This window comes from Schistocerca piceifrons, chromosome 8, assembly GCF_021461385.2.
Source record: "Schistocerca piceifrons isolate TAMUIC-IGC-003096 chromosome 8, iqSchPice1.1, whole genome shotgun sequence".
In the NCBI taxonomy this organism is placed as follows: Eukaryota; Metazoa; Arthropoda; class Insecta; order Orthoptera; family Acrididae; genus Schistocerca; species Schistocerca piceifrons.
Window position 1 is genome coordinate 390,284,666 of NC_060145.1, and position 22,565 is coordinate 390,307,230.

Genomic DNA, 22,565 nt, shown 5'->3' on the forward strand with positions numbered 1-22,565 from the left:
TTGCACCTACGGTACGGCTATTTGTATCGCTGAGGCACTCAAGCCTCCCCACCAACGACTAGGTCCATGGTTCGTACGGGTAAGGGGGGGGGGGGGGGACTGACAGTTTATGGGCGACATTTACTCCACCCCTGTTGATATTGCTGTATTTACAGGCGTAGTGGTCGCAAAATCGGCAACTTGCTATATAGTTGTAGACGGGGCCAGTTGGAATAAGTGATAACTTATATGTATTACACAAAACAATATACAGGGTATTACAAAAAGGTAAGGCCAAACTTTCAGGAAACATTCCACACACACAAATAAAGAAAAGGTATTATGTGGACATGTGTCCGGAAACGCTTAATTTCCATGTTAGAGCTCATTTTAGTTTCGTCAGTATGTACTGTACTTCCTCGATTCACCGCCAGTTGGCCCAATTGAAGGAAGGTAATGTTGACTTCGGTGCTTGTGTTGACATGCGACTCATTGTTCTACAGTACTAGCATCAAGCACATCAGTACGTAGCATCAACAGGTTAGTGTTCATCACTAACATGATTTTGCAGTCAGTGCAATGTTTACAAATACGGAGTTGGCAGATGCCCATTTGATGTATGGATTAGCACGGCGCAATAGCCGTGGCGCGGTACGTTTGTATCGAGACAGATTTCCAGAACGAAGGTGTCCCGACAGGAAGACGTTCGAAGCAATTGATCGGCGTCTTAGGGAGCACGGAACATTCCAGCCTACGACTCGCGACTGGGGAAGACCTAGAATGACGAGGACCCCTGCAATGGACGAGGCAATTCTTCGTGCAGTTGACGATAACCCTAATGTCAGCGTCAGAGAAGTTGCTGCTGTACAAGGTAACGTTGACCACGTCACTGTATGGAGAGTGCTACGGGAGAACCAGTTGTTTCCGTACCATGTACAGCGTGTGCAGGCACTGTCAGCAGCTGATTGGCCCCCACGGGTACACTTCTGCGAATGGTTCATCCAACACTGTGTCAATCCTCATTTCAGTGCAAATGTTCTCTTTACGGATGAGGCTTCATTCCTACGTGGTCAAATTAGTAAATTTTCACGATCAACATGTGTGGACTGACGAGAATCCGCACGCAATTGTGCAATCACGTCATCAACTCAGATTTTCTGTGAACGTTTGGGTAGACATTGTTGGTGATGTCTTGATTGGGCCCCATGTTCTTCCACCTACGCTCAATGCAGCACGTTATCATGATTTCATACGGGACACTCTACCTGTGCTGCTAGAACATGTGCCTTTACAAGTACGACACAACATGTGGTTCATGCACGATGGAGCTCCTGCACATTTCAGTCGAAGTGTTCGTACGCTTCTCAACAACAGATTCAGTGACCGATGGATTGGTAAAGGCGGACCAATTCCATGGCCTCCACGCTCTCCTGACCTCAACCCTCTTGACTTTCATTTATGGGGGCATTTGAAAGCTCTTGTCTACGCAACCCCGGTACCAAATGTAGAGACTCTTCGTGCTCGTATTGTGGACGGCTGTGATACAATACACCATTCTTCAGGGCTGCATCAGCGCATCAGGGATTCCATGCGACGGAGGGTGGATGCATGTATCCTCGCTAACGGAGGACATTTTGAACATTTCCTGTTACAAAGTGTTTGACGTTACGCTGGTACGTTCTGTTGCTGTGTGTTTCCATTCCATGATTAATGTGATTTGAAGAGAATTAATAAAATGAGCTCTAACATGGAAAGTAAGCGTTTCCGGACACATGTCCACATAACATATTTTCTTTCTTTGTGTGTGAGGAATATTTCCTGAAAGTTTGGCCGTACCTTTTTGTAACACCCTGTATATGAGACAACTTACATCACTACAGTGCAATAAAATCTTTCAAAGTCCTTAAAAAAGCCACCCCAATACTTGAGCCAGCCTTTTTAACTAAAACAAATTTATCTTGCAGATAGATAAAGGATAAAACCTTTAAAAGAGACCTTAAAATAATTTAATAGACTTCAACTAAAACGACACAAGAAAGACAGCAGAAATATTGTTTAAAGCATTGCACGAACGACCATGCAAAAGAAACCAACTTCCGTGCGACTATAAAATTTCACCAATTAGACATCAGAGAGGAAAACAACCACTTAATAAAATAGTTATTAAAGGGGAAAAAATTTAAAGAAAATGAATCACACTAAACTTAACACCGTTTGCTTATATTACAATAAAAAAAAAGAACCGTCACAAGAGGTGCCGCTGACATGTTCCTGGAATGGGACTACAACACACTTTTAGATTTATAAGACTGCAATAGCAGATTATCACCATAAATAATGGAGCTACGAATTATTGCTTAAATGACTCCATCAATATGGCTCTCCACTCGTCATGTAGACACGGTGAAATCAAAACAGAGGACTCGCCTCCCCTGTAGCGCATCTATTTTCAGGCTGAGACTGGTAAAGAATGGCACGATGACAAAGGCGGTATGGAATGCTTGCTTCCGTATAGCGCCACGAGCCCCAGACACCAACTCTAAGCCGGCAGGTGAACACGCTTCTCACTATGAAGACCACACTGCAACACGTCAACGCAAGTTCATCAGCAGAATGGATACTATATCTCATCATACATGAAGTTGCCCACAGTACCGCTTAGCCATCACTGAGTAATCTGCCAGCCAAGTTCCGTCTCACTTTTCCGCTCGAACACCGACTGCCACGAGGCGGTCCGCGTCTGCTCCCTTCGAGCCTGTGCCCGTTGGCCCCGTCACTTAACGGGGAGGCGGGCCCCTCATACATGTAGTAAAAACTCTGCTATCGACAGTGTCTCTCTAAGAGCCTAACAGTTCAGCAAAACCTTCGGTGGCACCTGCCTCCTTTATTAAGAATTTTAAAAAATAATATGTACAAACACATCTGCCGTTCTTATTGCCTGTCTGCATGCGCCTCGGACACTGTATATATACAATCATAAAATTCACGGTAAAGGCAGACGGGCGCTACCAAAGGTTTTGCCTCGTGGATGATCATCCTCACCTTGATATCTACTACCACCTCTAACCCTAACTCCCTCCCCCTCCTCAAGGCTCACCCATCCCCTCCGTTTCCAGTGCACCATTTCTGCATTTCTGCATCTCTGCACTCCCTCCTGACTTGCCTTCCCTCACCATCTCCCATCCCTTCCGTCTCCTGCCCTTTGATGCGCCCCCCTCCAACCCCCTTGCTTTTCCTCCCTCTCTCTACAGCCCCCCTCCCCCTCATCATCCTCCTGTTCTCTCTTTTCCCTCGTCTCAGGCCTCCCCTCTTTCGGCAGGTCTCTCCCGACAGGATTTACTCTTCATCGTGTGGGTTCCGTCTCGTGCAGTGGTTTTTAAGTGTTGTCATTCTGAAGTGTTTCAGTTCTGTGGCCAACTTTTAAATTCAATGTTTTTTACGTGCTACGCACATCACACACCGTGTTTTTTGCAAGGTATACAACTTTGCGTCTCCCGTTTGCCGATAGGTGGTGACAATGGTAAGTAGCAGTCGAAAGAAACAGATCGCAGACGTCAGGCAGTTAGTTTGGACCTCGGTCAACATAACCTCATTCAAACATTAGTCGATTTGTGTCTGCATCATAAAGTTGTTCTTGATTGAAAATGTCTGTTTACGAGCCTAATTCTCGTCATTTGCGGGAGGTGTTACTGTTTTGTTTCAATATGAAGAAAACAGCGGCTGAGTCTCATCGAATGTTCTCAAGTACGTATGGTAGGACGCTATTAGTGAAAGTACGTGGTGTGAGTGGTTTCAGCGCTTCAAGAATGGAGAATTTAACGTCGTACCGGCAAAGTGGCGGAAGAGAGAATGTTTTCGAACATGCAGAACTGGAGAAATAGCTGAGTGAAGACACTTGTCAATCTCAAGGAGAATTGGCACGATTAGTGAGAGTGACGCAGCAAGCCATTTCAAAACGGCTGCCGGTCGCTGTGACCGAGCGGTTCTAGGCGCTTCTGTCCGGAACCGCGCTGCTGCTACGGTCGCAGGTTCGAATCCTGCCTTGGGCATGGATGTGTGTGATGTCCTTATGTTAGTTAGGTTTAAGTAGTTCTAAGTCTAGGGGACTGATGACCTCACATGTCAAGTACCATACTGCTTAGAGCCATTTGAACCATCGTAACGTCTCAAGGCTATGGGCATTATTCAAAAAGAAGGAACTTGGGTCCCGTGTGAGCTGAAACCAAGAGACGTTGAACGGCGTTCGTGTGTTTGTGAACAGTCAATTCAGAGGCAAAAACGGAAGGGATTTCTGCATCGCTTTGTCACTGGGGACAAAAAATGGGTTCATTACGATAACCGTAAACGCAAAAAATCATGGGGATATCCCGGCCACGCTTCCAAGTCGACGGCCAAACCGAAAATTTACGACTCCAAGATCATTCTCTGCATTTGGTGGGACCAGTTCGACGTCGTGTACTATGAAGTGTTAAAACCAAGTGAAACAATCACAGGTGCTCGTTATCGAACTCAATTAATGCGTTTGAGCAGAGCATTAAAAGACAAACGGTCGCAATACAGCGAGAGGCACGATAAAGTGATTTTGCAGCACGACAACGCTCGATCCCACGTTGCAAAAGAAGTCAAAACGTACTTGGAAACGTTAAAATGGGAAATCCTAACCCACGCGCCGTATTCTCCAGACACTGCTCCCCCTGACTATCACCTGTTTAGACCAATGGCGCATGGCTTGGCTGACCAACACTTCCGATCTCATGAAGAAGTCACAAATTGGATCGATTCGTGGATCGCTTCAAAAGAAGAACAAGTTTTCCGACGCGGTATTCGTACACTGCCCGAAAGACGGGAAAAAGAAGTGGCCAGAGATGGAAATACTTTGAATGATACATGTGTAACCAATTTGTTTCATTAAAGCCTCATATGTTGCGGAAAAAAAGGCGGAAGCAAAGTTGTACACCTTGTAGCTTTATGTGTACTTTCTTTTTTAACCGTCCCACATGAAAGTCTTGGAGTAAGTGTATATTTTAACCCCCAATGTCTCCCCATACTACGTTCTCATGTACCCCTTTATCGAGTTTTATATGCCTCGTTTTCCTCTTTTTATTAAATGTATCACTCGGCTAAAGAGCGGTGGATTGTGCCGCTGTGAGCCCTCACCTGCCCATATGGGGCAGGGGAATGAAATCACAATAAAGAAAAAAACAGTTTTGCCGAAGTGGTGAGTCTTAGAGGAGTCCGTTTTCCGCCTTGTTCATGCGCATGTCAATGCTGTACTCGTCCGCGATCACGCCTTAGAAGGTATCGAAAAGCACAAGCACCCTTTGCTGCTTCGGATCACGTTCCAGTTTCGTCGAATGGTTCAGAACGACTCCGAGTGGTTCCAAAAAAGTGTACAAATTGCGGTCGCGCTGCATTCTGAAGGGGTACGACGACATTTAATGGCGATGGAACTCCACAACGTCCTTCGAGAAGGTTTAAAATGTCTGAGGCTGTTAGGAGTGTCAAAGGCTGTCGATAACGTTTTCCTGCAGCTCATTTCACTGCGAACCGTCATTTTCGACCGCATAATGTGTGTACATGGGCGGCCCAGGGAAAGGATGGTTTCACTGACGCCCTTTATGCCTCTCTGCTGACACCTTTTCGTGCTGATTCTCAGCAGCGGTCAGTCTGCAATGTTTTCGTCTGTAACTCACAAGAAAACCGCGTGATTTCAGCGGTAGGTCTCGCGATTCTGGCCTCCATAGTATAGGCCTCAAGTGAAGAAGATATGGGACGATCTTTCCATCGTCTAACTCGCCCACGGTGGCGTTGGGCAGAGTTGTGGTGAAATTTGGTGCCAATGTGGCATCATTAACCCCCTTTCCACGGTACATGAGCTTCTGAGGTGTGGGATTTTTTAAATTTATTTTTTATTTGTTTATTTATTTATTTACATCTGTCGACACCTTGCTGTCTGAAGGCTCGTCGATCCCGAGGGTGACCCCATACTTTTCCGTCATTACAGAGGAAGGTTGATGCGGTTTTGAGCCAAATTTCAAACTTCAAACTTAATGTGTGACATTGAGAGGTACTGACCGGGCTTCAAAAATGGCTCAAATGGCTCTAAGCACTATGCGACTTAACATCTGAGGTCATGAGATTTAGAAGTACTTAAACCTAACTAACCTAAGGACACCAGACAAATCCATGCCCGAGGCAGGATTCGAACCTGCGACCGTAGCAGCCACGCGGTTCCGGACTGAATCGCCTAGAACCACTCGGCTACAGCGGCCGGCCGCCGGGCTTCGAAAAAGTGTTCTTTTAATTCTGTTGCGCAGTGTACCCCATCTAACTGCCAAATAAATTCACGCTTCATCACTATCGCATTGTGCTGCGAAAGAAAGACTTTTTTTTGTCTATGTTAAAATCCGGTCTACTGATCTGAATTAGGTTGGATATTTATTAGCTGTTTCAAAATTTTAGCTTCACGTCGAGTTGCATAAACTTACAATGGTTTTTTTTTTTTTTTTTTTTTTTTTTTTTTTTTTTTTTTTTTCCGATGAAATGTACTACCAGTCGCCAACAGATCGTTAATCAACTACTTAAAAATCTACACATTATAAAGTCAAGTACTAAATTTTCACTGTGAGAAATGGAGCCAATATAAAAAAAAAAGTTTTTTGTTTCTCTAGAATGTTCGGATACTTTTTATCACTTAGCGTAAAACAGAAATATAAGGTTCGTTGTAGGATTTATTTGCTATATCATCCGCGTGTTTGTAGTCGTCCCTTGAACGTCTCCGTATTTGGTGTAAAAGGACCAGGTGAAAATACTTTTTATTTATTTATTTACACCCTTGATGGAGACATCCGCAGGAAGTAACTGCCATAAATATTATTTAAATGAGGAAACACATTTCATTCCATACCCTGAAGTACAGAGTGGACTATTTGAAGTCTCGCCGATTATAGCATTCGGTTCTTTTCAGCTAAATCCCCGTGACTCAGGGGCCTGTCAGAGAGGTTCTAAATTGAGACCTCTTTCCTGCCGCTCGCAGACGGCAGAGATCTACGAAAAAGAATAAGAAACCACGCGCCAACTGCAAGCCTGACAAATGTGATGATGTATGAAATACAGGTTGGAAGATCCAAGCTGACTTCTCCACGCACTGAAATGTTTTCTCTTACAGTCGTTCTGGTTGGATTTAGCGTTGCGGTATTAGAATAAAAATATCACCTATTTTAACAGCGTAATGTTGTTACCAAGCTCGAAGAATGTTTTCTCTTTAGAAGAGCACAGCGTACTCATAATTGTACTCCCACGTGGCACAACAGGGACGCGTGTACGCCAGTCTAAAGATAGACCGCTCCACACACAAACACCGCTTCTTCATAAGACATCAACTATGAATGTGTCTGACGGATAATAACTGGATAACGGTTACAGTTAGAACCAGAACAGAAATAACCTAATTGCTATTAGGTGTACGGCGTTCCACATTGAAAAAATTGTTTTCACTGTTACCTCACGTCACGTAATAAATTAAATATTTATTGGATTAAAACTGACGTTTCGATCTACTCAGCGTCATCGTATTCGAGACGACGAAAATTTTGAAGTCTTGTTCGAACAGACTCAGGTATTACGCCCTTACTCTTGATCTTGATACGTTTTGACGAAATGGCGAAAGAGATAAGCAGGCTTAAACACTGTCTACTGGATGATACTCAAGCGTTGTGATTCAAGGTAGCAGATTACAGACTAAATACATCTGACTGAGTTTTGGCGAAACAAGGGTTGGTTATGAGAACAATTTCGAAACTGAAGCGTTACATTCGTAGTGAACGTAATTAGTCACTCTTTTCAAGAGACCTGAAGATGGCTGTTCCTAGTCCAAATTGGTCATTCATAAATGTAAAATAGCGATGCAGATGGACAACAAATGTTTAGATGAAAAGAGAAACAAGTGAATCGTTATAGCTTTCTATCATCGTTTGTAATAAAAAAGGGTTCATATTTGTAAAAGAAAAGTGAATTGTTTTTATTTATGAAACTGTCATTTAGGAGTGTGGTGAAACAGGCCCCTTTGAATACGAAACGTTGATGTTCTAAATGTGTGCTGCCCCGTCACCACAACAACTTGGCATGATACTTGGTACAGTTTCACCGTATGTCGTTCATTTCATGTATCTCCGTAGGTTCTCCTCATTTGAGGAAGAATATGCTACGGAAAAGGAAGTTATTTTCTATACAAACTGTCAGATATTGTCGTAGAATTCAGTTACTCACCTTTTTTTCGAATCGTTGGATTCTGCGGTAGAAATTACAGTTTTAATATACCATAGAGTTATTTCCAAGTGATCAGACTGTGTACTTTTTTATCAGTATACAATTTGTAGATCTTCCCTATCTCTGAAACACCGTAATATTGTTTTGTATATTTACGTCTTAGAGGTATTTTAGAACGAAAGGCGTTCTTCTGACTTTCTCGTAATTAAATAAACTCTTCATGTGCATATAATCACTCAATTAAAACTCCATAATAGGTATAAATGAAATTCTTTGAAATATTAGGCAGCAGCCACGATTCAATGGATATTAGCTATTTTCCGTAAAATCTTTCACGAATTTCAGTTCCACCAACGATATACAAAGGTGGGCTCGTAATAAGATGTCTTACTTCATGCCATAAAGTGAATTTACTCCACATTGACCAAGAAGAGGCTGCATACATTTTTAGAGACATACGCTTCATACGTTAGTCACTGATGTATTTCATTATAACGTCGTGGTGGCCGCAGAAGATGCGGTACAGTTCCTGCCTTCGTATAGCGTTGGACGGCCGTCAACCATCTGGGTGTTATTCCATGGTGAGGCAACTGAGACAGGTAACTGCAAGTATATCCAAAATGAATACATATGTCGAGGTGTGGTTTAATCCAAATTATAGCGGGTAGTATGCCAAATTTTCTCCCCTTCGCATGTACACTACTGGCCATTAAAATTACTACACCACGAAGATGACGTGCTACAGACGCGAAATTTAACCGACAGGAAGAAGATGCTGCGATATGCAAATGATTAGCTTCTCAGAGCATTCACACAAGGTTGGCGCCGGTGGCGACATCTACAACGTGCTGTCATCAGGAAAGTTTCCAACCGATTTCTCATACACAAACAACAGTTGACCGGCGTTGCCTGGTGAAGCGTTGTGATGTCTCGTGTAAGGAGGACAAATGCGTACCATCACGTTTCCGACTTTGATACAGGTCGGATAGTAGCCTATTGCGATTGCGGTTTATCGTATCGCGACATTGCTGCTCGCGTTGGTCGAAATACAATGACTGTTAGCAGAATATTGAATCGGTGGGTTCCGGAGGTTAATACGGAACGCAGTGCTGGATCCCAACGGCCTCGTGTCACTAGCAGTCGAGATGACAGGCATCTTATCCGCATGGCTGTAACGGATCGTGCAGCCACGTCTCGATCCCTGAGTCAACAGATGGAGACGTTTGCAAGACAACAACCATCTGCACGAACAGTTCGACGACGTTTGCAGCAGCATGGACTATCAGCCCGGAGACCATGTCTGCGGTTACCCTTGACGCTGTATCACACTTCTGCGATGGTGTACTCAACGACGAACCTTGGTGCACGAATGGCGAAACGTTATTTTTTCGGATGAATCCAGGTTCTGTTTACAGCATCATGATGGTCGCATTCGTGTTTGGCGACATCGTGGTGAACGCACATTGGAAGCGTGTATTCGTCATCGCCATACTGACGTATCACCCGGCATGATGGTATGGGGTGCCATTGGTTACACGTCTCGGTCACCTCTTGTTCGCACTGACGGCACTTTGAACAGTGGACGTTACGTTTCAGATGTGTTACGACCCGTGGCTCTACCCATCATTCGATCCCTGCCAAACCCTACATTTCTGCAGGATAATGCACGACCGCATGTTGCAGGTCCTGTACGGGCCTTACTGGAGACAGAAAATGTTCGACAACTGCCCTGGCCAGCACATTCTCCAGATCTCTCACCAATTGAAAACGTCTGGTCAATGGTGGCCGAGCAACTGGGTCGTCACAGTACGCCAGTTACTACTCTTGATGAACTGTGGTATCGTGTTGAAGCTGCATGGGCAGCTGTACCTGTACACGCCATCCAAGCTCTGTTTGACTCAATGCCCAGGCGTATCAAGGCCGTTATTACGGCCAGAGGTGGTTGTTCTGGGTACTGATTTCTCAGGATCTATGCACCCAAATTGCGTGAAAATGTAATTACGTGTCAGCTCTAGTATAATATATGTGTCCAATGAATACCCGTTTATCATCTGCATTTCATCTTGGTGTAGCAATTTTAATGGCCAGTAGTGTCATTTTTATCGTTTACAGTCGCCATATTACGACACGGGCTTTTTGCTAATGGAACTATATACTTTTTTCTACGGAATTTGAAAGAACTTCTAAGAGATCATAACATGGATCAAATGGTACCAAGATACCTGCACTGCAAACCACAGCCGCGCCGTCGGGACGTAAGGTTCCACCAACGTCTGCCCTTTTACACCGAATGTAAGCAAACACGTAACTGAGGTACGGTTCGTGTGATCATCGCTGCCATGCCAAGTGCTCAAATGTTGACCATGAGCGCTGGTACAGCCTTCAGAGGCATTCTGAAGAATGAATACAGCACGCTGAATACCATCTGGAGTTAATGGCAGCGCAGTCCCATGTAATATGGCATGTCGTGAGAATCGTCGTGTTCACTAGTAGACATATTGTTTTAATTTTCGACACGGATAAAAGTATAAAAGTGTTAAGTTTGCCGGCCGGTGTGGCCGTGCGGTTAAAGGCGCTTCAGTCTGGAACCACGTGACCGCTACGGTCGCAGGTTCGAATCCTGCCACGGGCATGGATGTGTGTGATGTCCTTAGGTTAGTTAGGTTTAATTAGTTCTAAGTTCTAGGCGACTGATGACCTCAGAAGTTGAGTCGCATAGTGCTCAGAGCCATTTGAACCATTTGTTAAGTTTGATGAATGTGCACACCATTTTATATTTCGCGAACGACCTTACCAATGCTCTCCAAATGTTCTCTGAAGAAGGTCTGTCGTTAAATGGGGGAATGGGATGGACTTACGTTATGTTGGCTCGATACTGATTGCCTTATGTCACGTGGTATGCCTTCCAATAACTGTGACAGCAGAAAATGTTTCAGGAACTCGAGATACTTGAATGTATTTAGATTCCTATCAACAAAATAGCATCATCTTCAAACCTTGTTCCACGAAGAGAGTCTTTCACTTTCCCAAAGAGATGACAGTCACATGGAGCCAGTTCAGGACTGTAAGGCGGATGTTTCAGTGTTGTCCATCCGAGTTTTGTGATCGCTTCCATAGTTTTTTGACTGACATGTGGCCGTGCATTGTCGTGCAAAAGCAAAACATCCTGCTTTTGCCGATGTTTCTTCAGTGTCGTCACATATGCATTAGAATTTATGGTGGTTCCACTTGGCATGATCTCCACAAGCAAGAGTCCTTCGGAATCGAAAAACACTGTAGCCATAACTTTTACAGCAGAAGGTGTGGTTTCTAATTTTTTTTTTCTTGGGTGAATTTGCATGATGCCACTCCATTGATTGCCTCTTCGTCTCTGGTGAAAAATGATGGAGCTATGTTTCATCACCTGTCACAATTCTTCCAAGAAATTCATCTCCACCATTCTCGTACTGTTCGAAAAGCTCGCTGCACACCGTTTTCCTTGTTTTTTTGTGAGCCACTGTCAACATCCTGGGAACCCACCTGGCACAAACCTTTTTTAACGCCATCATTTTCCCCTATCCCAACGTAGCCTGACAATTCGTTCACTGTGATGCGTCTGTCAGCAGTCACCAATTCGTTAACTCTCCGCACATTGTCTGGAGTGTGTGCAGTACGAGGCCTGCCGCTGCGAGGACAATCCTCGATATTGCCGCCCCCGCTTTCATCACCTAACCTGCTTGCCCACCGACTAATTGTACTGCGATCGACAGCATCATCTCCATACACCTTTTTCAACCTCTTGTGGATAATTCCCACTGTCTCGTTTTCACAGCACAGGAATTCTATGACAGCACGTTGCTTCTGACGAACGTTAAGTGTAGCAGTCATCTTGAAGACATGCTGTGACGACGCCACTCACGGGAACAAGTTGAACAAAGTTTGAAAACAAGCGAGAAGGATGTATCTGCACACTGCAAAACTTTCACACATGCAGAATGAAAACTGTATGTTTACAAAAATAGTGTGCATTTCTTTTGGAGTGACGCTCGTAGTTGAAGTATGTAATAACCGCTGAAAAGGAGCCGAGTATGCAAATGCATATTCAACATGCAAATGTATATAATCCGCTCTGTACTGATAAGCGAAAACATTATAACCACCGCCCAGCGCGAGGTTGGATGTCCCCGTAAGGTCTGTATGTAAACAGAGGAGAGACGGATGGGGGATCATTCTAGCGACTATACGGGTAGCAAATGGGGAAATTTACTGACATGAGCGCCTTTGACGATGGGACGATTGTTATTATCCGGAGCCTGTGGACGAGTATCTCGAAAGCGGTGAAACTGGTCAAATGTCCACGTGCTACAGTGGTGAGCATCGACGGAAAGTGGTACAATGGCAGTGATACTACCACTAGACGATAAATGGTTGGCCGTCCACGACTCTTCACAGAACGTGGTGTTCGGAGTCTCTGTGAAGTAGGAAATGTGAAGATCTGTGGCATCTCTGGCGAAAGATCACATGATGGTGGATGCACATATGTTTCAGAACACACCATTCAGCGCACATTGTTGCTCATTGGGCACCGCAGGAGATGACCCCGTACGTGTTCATATGTTGACCCAATCGGGTCGTCAATTATGACAGCAGTGTGCACGAGATGTGCGGGACTGAACCGTGAATTAATGGAAATTTGTCACCTGGACACATGTTTCTTGCTACATCATGTCGATGGTCGTCTGCACAAACTCCTTCATCCAGGCGAAGGACTGTTCGAAACGTTTACTGCCCCACGGACGCAGCTTATGGGAGCATTATTCTGCAACTACGTGAGACCTATAGTATTAACCGACGACAATGTGACAGCTACGGACCACTTGAATCCCTTAATGCTGATGTCTTCCCTTCACCTTTCAGCAGAATAATTGTCCGTGTCTCGGAGCTAGAACCGAGCTAAAATGATTTGAGGAGCTTTACAGTGAACTCGCTTTCTTGGCCATCAAAGTCACTTGATGTGAATCCGATGGAACCAATTTAGGTAATTATCAGGCGCAATCACCGCTGTGTGGTAACGGGCGAATTGTGGGGCCTTGTAAATATCCTAAGTTGGCGTGGCCGCACAGGACGCCCGTCAAAGCCGCGGCCCGGCAGCAAACACGTCGTGGCAAACGTTAGCCGGACGAGAGGGCTAGCCCCAGCGCATGGACCAGCCGCGTGGCTGGGAATTCCGCTGTGACGAGGACAGTGCTTTGTGTCGATGAAGGAGACACGCCGGGAGTGCCAAAGATGGCGGACTTTGTGAAACCTTAATGACAAACGTTTCACAGTCTGTACAGAAATTAATAGTAGCCAGATGAATCATGCGGCTTTTCGCGGATGATGCTGTAGTATACAGAGAAGTTGCAGCATTAGAAAATTGTAGCGAAATGCAGGAAGATCTGCAGCGAATAGGCACTTGGTGCAGGGAGTGGCAACTGACCCTTAACATAGACAAATGTAATGTATTGCGAATACATAGAAAGAAGTATCCTTTATTGTATGATTATAAGATAGCGGAACAAACACTGGTAGCAGTTACTTCTGTAAAATATCTGGGAGTATGCGTGCGGAACGATTTGAAGTGGAATGATCACATAAAATTAATTGTTGGTAAGGCGGGTACCAGGTTGAGATTCATTGGGAGAGTCCTTAGAAAATGTAGTCCATCAACAAAGGAGGTGGCTTACAAAACACTCGTTCGACCTGTACTTGAGTATTGCTCATCAGTGTGGGACCCGTACCAGACCGGGTTGACGGAGGAGATAGAGAATATCCAAAGAAGAGCGGCGCGTTTCGTCACAGGGTTATTTGGTAAGCGTGATAGCGTTACGGAGATGTTTAGCAAACTCAAGTGGCAGACTCTGCAAGAGAGGCGCTCTGCATCGCGGCGTAGCAAGCTCGCCAGGTTTCGAGAGGGTGCGTTTCTGGATGTGATATCGAATATATTGCTTCCCCCTACTTATACCTCCCGAGGAGATCACGAATCTAAAATTAGAGAGATTCGAGCGCGCACGGAGGCTTTCAGACAGTACGCGACTGGAACAGAAAAGGGAGGTAATGACAGTGGCCCGTAAAGTGCCCTCCGCCACACACCGTTGGGTGGCTTGCGGAGTATAAATGTAGATGTAGATGTAGATGTAGATACCTCAAAAATAAACATGTACATTACCATTATTTGCGCGACGATTCTGATAGTTTAATCAGATTTTCAATATATTTATTAGTTTAAAGTTTAGTATCCGACGATAAATTATACAAGTAACACCCAGCAACGAATTTCCAAAATCTGAAAGGTTTATCCGATTTCATCGATGTACGTGTCTTTAGAAAGCTATTAGTGTAAACCTAAATTGGTATGAATTACAGGCATGTAACTTAAATAGCACATGAGTTATTGGATGTCAAAGTGGCCGATTACAATCGATCGCGTCAGGCCATAAGTACTCCACAGTTACACGAAAAAACGGTAGCAGCATGTTTATAAATATATTAATTCATCTATGTCTTTATTAATAGCCGATATATGCTATTCATGAAGAAAATGGTCAATTATTTACTGTGTTTTAGAAAGCACAGAGACATTAGGCTCCTGGCCTACCTTTTGTTTCTTTCCTTTTCAGGTATGTTTAATTAATTGTTTATGTATTTAATAATGTGTGTTAGAGCGTGTTTATGGTCCTGCCGTAGGAATATTTATTTAATTTCAGTTATTTAAATGTAACTCCAGTATTTCGTATATGTTTCATTATGTTTGTGACTGTGCGTTGGCATGACGACATGGCGCGTGCGCTCTAGCCAATCACAGCGCTCGTGAATAGGAAGACGGGATGGAATCGAGTTTCCGGAGAGGCATACAGGGTAGTTCTGAGCAGGAGGCAGTTCTGGACGGGAAGGCACGGGACACGGGAATGAGTGCTGGACGCGGACAATACAGCGCGACGGACGCACAGTCGGCGGAAAGACTTGGACAGTGGAGCAGTTTGCGCGTCGTCGCGCAGGATAGAAATATTTCGGAGTGCCGTCCTGTGCACTTGTGAGATTTCCGTGGCTTCTACAGTGAAGACGTAGTGTGCGTTTGCCAGTGAATATCTCGCGAGCTTTGTTGTTGTTCATAGCTAATTATGTGAAGTAGGAATGTATTGTTTCCCTGTTATTTAACTTATATTTTATTTAATTGCTAGACCATCGACACAAATAAGTGTTTTGCAGAAATACACCACATTCTCAAAAGTACTTCTACTATTGTAGTCATCATTTAAAGTCGTTAAGATAGTACCTGCAGATTTTATTTAATTGCAATCTTTCATTTATAAATGTCTATATTGCGTTCAAAATTCGCAATTGCCGAGTGATAGGAACTTCGACCATTCGATTCATGTATGTATTCCTATCGTATACTGTAGATTCAGCACTATTTGGCTTGCAATGCGGTAACTACGTATCCCATCCCTAGACAACGAAACCAGCCAAAACTTTTAGTGTTGAAACTTTGAGTCGGAGGGTGCGTAGTTAATTGTGAAAGCCCGCACCGCGTACAGAAATCAACGGCCACATGACTTGTGCGTTGACGTATGGCGCCACATACCTTCATGAATCTACGAACACCTTGTAGCCGGCCGCAGTGGCCGAGCGGTTCTAGGCGCTACAGTTTGGAACCGCGCGATCGCTACGGTCGCAGGTTCGAATTCTGCCTCGGGCATGGATGTGTGTGATGTCCTTAGGTTTGTTATATTTATGTAGTTCTAAGGTCTAGGGCACTGATGACCTCAGAAGTTAAGCCCCATAGTGCTCAGAGCCATTTGAACCATTTGAACTCCGTGTAGAATCGATGATATGGAGACACGGTGACGTGCTGAGCTACAAAGATGGCCTAACAAGCTATTAAGCACGTGGTCATGATGTTGTGGCCTATCAGTGTATTTGTTTTTCTGTCTCTCTCAGCAACGGCCAACATGCATCACTACACTGCTCGTTGTTCAATGCTGACTTTTGAATGCTCAAATGGTTTTGACACTAAAAGTTAATGTCTCAGTATCATAATAAAGCCCGCCTGGTTAGCCTTGCTGTCTAACGCATGGCTATCCGGATTGGGAAGGAGCGCCTGGTCCCCGGCACGAATCCGCCTGGCGGACTTGTGTGGGGAGCCGACCAGTCTGTGGATGGTTTTTAGGCGGTTTTCCATTGGCCTCAGCGAATGCGGACTGGTTTACTTTATTCCACCTCAGCTACACTATGTCGGCGATTGCTGCGCGAAAAGGTTCTCCGCATACGTGTACACCATCATTACTCTACCATGCAAACATAGGGATTACACCGGGGGCAGAACTGCACAATAACCCTGAAAGAGTGGTTCAGTGTGGGGCGGCGGAGGGGTGAAGTAAACTGTGGTAGTCGTCGTGGGGTTGTGGACCACTGCATCTGTGGCGGGGACGGAGCCTCTCCATCGTTTCTATGCCCCTGGTTAACATACAATACAATACAATTATAATAAAAGCTGATACCAAACACTAACGCTAAAATTTCCTATACAGACACACTGGAAGCTATTTTTCTCTCTATTTTTTTCTCTTCTTTTCTGTGTTTTTATTTTGCAGTCCAGCCAGCCATTTCTCTTCATCTTCCCTATACGCCAAAACTGATTAACTGGTACTGTGACTCCCTTGTAAATCTTTAATGTTTTTTTCAATATGTTGATTTGGTTTTACAACAACTGACTTTAGGGCATCCTTTGAACGTGCTCTATTATGTTTGCTGTAAAGTCTTATACCACAAGGAAGCAAGGTGAGCCGGTACCCTCTTTCTACAACATAAATGCACACATGTATTAGTACGCTTCTTTATTTACATGAACATTTACTTAATTTGAGTAGAGCCCATGTTTGTGGTACAAGATTTTCAGTAATAGTCCTCTTGCAGACAACCTCGGTAATCTTGCTATTATAAACTCTACTCTCACTGCTGCTCCCGCTATTGTCACTAATCTGGTCGCTATGTATTGTCGTAGCCTGTAATGTGTGTGTGTCTGAATTTCTAAGGGACCAAACTGCTGAGATCTTCAGATCCTAGACTTACACACTACTTACACCAACTTAAACTGACTTATGCTAAGAACAAAACACACACACAAGCCCGAGGGAGGACTCGAACCTCCAGCAGGAGGGACCGTGAAATGCGTGTAATGGCGCCACAAATCACGCGGCCACTCCGCGCGGCCCTGTAAGGTGAAATGAGCTCGCTCTGTGAATATACTGACAGACGCCAAACTGGATGAGTGAGTGAGTCGAGGCCGAGCAGTTGAGTGTATCCTCCGGTCAGCCTAAATGGCTCTGAGCACTATGCGACTTAACTTCTGAGGTCATCAGTCGCCTAGAACTTAGAACTTCTTAAACCTAACTAACCTAAGGACACCACACACATCCATGCCCGAGGCAGGATTCGAACCTGCGACCGTAGCGGTCGCTCGGTTCCAGACTGTAGCGCCCAGAACCGCAAGGCCACTCCGGCCGGCTCAGCCTAAATACATGCTGTCGAGAGGGCGTTGGTGGCTTGTTGCTTGTTGCTTGTGGGTGTTTCTCTGGCCTCTCTCATGATAGGCGTGATTGAGCCAGCGCCTACTATTGATCTTTGCACTTCATCTTCGTGCTTCATCTTCGCCGACCTGTGTCCTGGCGGTAGCTTACGGCTGCACAATTCCCTGGAGGCAGACGGTGCAATACCTCCATGGAAAAAGAAGTAGTTCACTTACTTTCTGTTAACATGTGTTTCTACTTCTACTTGCTTCTCTAGATATTGCAAGATTTCCTCTAGGGCTACTGGGAATAGTTTCGATGGCATCGACTCGTTTACCCCTTTCTTAATTTTAGACTGCCCAGTATCCTGTAATGTAAACTGTAGCACTGATGTAAGCAATCATTCATGTGCTAAATACTTATTGCTATTCATACTTAGTGATTATTGTTACGTTGTATTGTATAAAACTGTAGCCTTTATTATTAATATAACGGCCGAGTAGAATAGGTATAAAATGCAAGCAAGAAAATGATTTCTGAAAAGGAGAATGATGTCAACATCAAATATAAATTAAAGTGTTACGAAGTATTTTCTGAAGATATTTGTCTGCAGGGTAGCCTCATCTGCAAGTGAAACGTGGACGCTATAAAATACAATTAAGAAGAGAAAATAAGCTTTTGAAATGTAGCGCTACAGAAGAATGTTGGACAAAGGGTAGGTGATAGGACAAGTCATCAGGAGATACTAAATAGAACTGTGGAGAACAGAAGTTAATGGCCGAACTCGACTAAAAGAGGGGATCTCTTGATGGGACCTGAGCCATCGAGCAGTTGTCAGTTTGGTAATGGGAGGAAGTGTGGGGGTGAAGACTATAGTGGGAAACTAATGCACGAATACAGTAACCTGGCTCCACTGTATGTAGGTTGCAGTAATTATATAGTGCGTAGAGGCATCCACAACATAGATTAATGTGCAGAATTACATCAAAATACTCCTCCAAAAGAAGATCCCAACAACAGCAACACAGCATTAATAACGATTTATATAATGAATAGTAGATGAGTTTTCCTATTTGGGCAGCGAAATAATTGATGATGATCGAAGTAGAGAGGATATGAAATGCAGACTAGCGATGACAAGAGAAGCGTTTCTGAAGAAGAGAAATTTGTTAACGTCGAGTGTACATTTTAGTGTCAAGAAGTCTTTTCTGAAAGTATTTGTATGGAGTCTTGAAAGGACGATATAAGATGAAAATCAACAAAAGCACAACGAGGATAATGGAATGTAGTCGAATTAAGTCGGGTGATGTTGAGGGTATTGGATCAGGAAATGAGACACTTAAAGTAGTAAAGGAGTTTTGCTATTTGGGGAGCAAAATAACTGATGATGGTCGAAGTAGAGAGGATATAAAATGTAGGCTGGCAATGGGAAGGAAAGCGTTTCTGAAGAAGAGAAATTTGTTAACATCGAGTATACATTTAAGTGTCAGGAAATCGTTTCTGAAAGTATTTGTATGGAGTGTAGCCATGTATGGAAGTGAAACATGGATGATAAATAGTTTGGATAAGAAGAGAATAGAAGCTTTCGAAATGTGGTGCTACAGAAGAATGCTGAAGATAAGATGGGTAGATCACATAACTAATGAGGAGGTGCTGAATAGGATTGGGGAGAAGAGGAGTTTGTGGTACAACTTGACTAGAAGAAGGGATCGGTTGATAGGACATGTTCTGAGGCATCAAGGGATCACCAATTTAGTATTGGAGGGCAGCGTGGAGGGTAAAAATCGTAGAGGGAGAAAAAATCGTTCAAATGGCTCTGAGCACTATGGGACTCAACTTCTCAGGTCATTAGTCCCCTAGAACTTAGAACTAGTTAAACCTAACTAACCTAAGGACATCACACATCTCCATGCCCGAGGCAGGATTCGAACCTGCGACCGCAGCGGTCTCACGGTTCCAGACTGCAGCGCCTAGGTAGAGGGAGACCAAGAGATGAATACACTAAGCAGATTCAGAAGGATGTAGGCTGCAGTACATACTGGGAGATGAAGAGGCTTGCACAGGATAGAGTAGCATGGAGAGCTGCATCAAACCAGTCTCTGGACTGAAGACCACAACAACAACAACATATAACGAGGTCTGTAATGTTTAAGAAAACGTGAAGCAGTTATACGGACTGCTATAGATTAACAAACGGTAAAGTTTTCAGGAATGAAACAAACGCTTTAGAAGCGAATTGGATTCTTTGAACACTTATTATAGGCATCTTAACATTTTGATTGCGACTAATGTCACATCCCACAAAAGGCAGTACAATTACAACACACACATTATCACCTGTCGAAACAAGTTTGATGATATAGCACGAAATGCTTCGAATATAATCTACCGATGACTCATTGCACTTGCACGATTTTTATCTTTACCCACAACGGTACACTGTTAAATTTATTTCCAAGATTTTGTTAGCAAAAGCGACGTTTCAGAGCCGACTGGTGGTAATTGCAAGTTTCTTTCCTTTACGCGATTGTCTGCCACATGCTGAAGGCTTGAGACGTCTACATGTTAGCGCAACATTACGTCTTCGTTCCGTGCAGAGCTTATTTCTTTTTCCCTTTAGCTGCCCAGCATTCTAAGCAAACACCGCTTGGAGTAGTTCTTATCGTATGCCTCGATTTCTAATCTACTGAGCCTGTAGCTGAAACACTAGAGATTTAAAACGAAGTATGGCTCATGATATTTGCGAAGATTCTGGTTAAATTTGTGGATCATAAATTGCCACAGGTACGCCGAAACTTGGAAGACCTGCACCTCTTTTCATTCTGGGTGGTGCCTGCAGTATACTACGTCTGCGGCCAGTAGTGCAAGATAAAGCGTTCTGCAGCCCACTATTTCTGGATGAACCGCACCTCGGCTCGTATGTACCGTAATGTACGCACTGCAGATGTTCCGAACGCCCGCTTCTCCTTTCGTAATTCTGTCAGCGTACGCAAAAGAAGACGTAGACAAGCTGGGAGATAGAGAGTAGGAGCATCACACGAGGCTCGGGGAATGACGTGTGTGTGAGGAGGAGAAAGGGGGGAAGGGGTGGTAGAGCTATGTTGCGTCAGTTGGCGTCGGAGGAAGAGGAGGAGGAGGAGGGTGAAGATGTAGAGGAGGGTGCGTCGAATCGCCATTATTCGCGACGTCGTTCGCCAGCCGTGTTTCACGAGCGTTCCAGACACCAAAATAGTAGCGCCCGATTTGCAGACAGAGGCTGCCCGCTGTTCTCTCGCTAGAAGCTGCTACGAATACAGTTTCCAACGAAGTTGTACACTGCTAAAACCACGCGGCGCAAAAATGTTGCAATGTAGGGACGTGCAGAAACAGATGGATATTTATTTACAATATTTTGTGGCCCTCAGGAGCGAATAGTATTTTCGCTCTCCTAATCAGCTGAATATCCATTAAAATCGAGACATCTAAAAGAGATACACATCTTGGAAAATGTTGGCCACAGGCTAAATTGTTCGATCACAGAGGTAGGCAAGAAGTTGCTAAGGGTTTCCCCAAACAGTGTCAGTGAAGTTGTGCAGTATCACAGCGAACTCTGCCCCCTACACGATGTAGGGTACTGTATATGAAGTGCTCGGATGTAAACAATGGTAAGGGACAATATGGTTGTTTTGAGAAACTGCGTACTAAAGTTCCAATAATATCTCATACTTCAAGCACAAGTAATGTTCTTTCTTAGTCAGATATGTCATTGTTTACAAATATATCTGTAGTATCGACATATTTTTTTTAAAATTCGGTACGTATGTGACACAATTTCATTCCAATATGTTCCAAGACGCAGCGCATAAAAACGAGATTCTTCTCGGATCTCACACCTCGGGTTCTGCTAGTGACAGAAAGATAGGGTCAAGTGTTCTGTGGCAGCCCATGGGCTAGGAACCATCTGTATACCCAACAGAAAGGTCGTCTTACTGTGAAAATACTACAACACAGTGTCAAAGATTGCATATTACGCATTTCTTCCAGTTTAGACAAATGGACCGAATCATTTGGATCTTTTTGCATTTGATGTGGTCTACGATGCGCCCATAGTGGCTTATAGAGTCACCATTTAGCTCATGGCCGGTTCCTGAGAAAACGCGAAAAACCTGTTTCCTATCATTTTTTCGCTGTCTGCAGTCGGTGTCTATTTAACTAACAGCAGCAAATTACTAGAATTTTAACAGTAGATTCACTAGGAATTGTTCTAGAACTGCCATCTTCCACTTTTTAAAAATCTATATTCGTTATCGAGGTGTATGCTTTTTGGGCACCAAAACCGAGCCGCAGATTCGAAGACGGCTGTCCGCAGGAAGTGGCTGTGATTTTTACGACATATTCCCAAAATCCCAGTCTCGAAAGACCTTGAAAATTTTCTTGATAACTTTATCTGTTTTTGAGATACAAAGGGTCAAAGTTATTCTACTCATGCACATGAAAACACATGTTAAGTCCGATATGAAGCGAAAACGCAATTTATAAAGTGACGTGGCGCGGAGAAGTATCCTGTAAAGTGTCTCCAATATAATCAGAAGGTACTGGAATCCCAAGTTGTAGTACTGAAGCACATGAAAAATTTTTGTGCATGTGAAATCCGGTATGAAGTGTAAAATTAAGTTTGCGTTATTTCAGTTTCTCATAAGTAAACTATCAAAATTTTACTGACCCGCAAAGTTCTTTTCATATGAGTGAAATAACCTGGTGCAGCAGGGAAAGAGAAGGGAACGAGTGGGAAAATGCCTCAATCGGAGCACA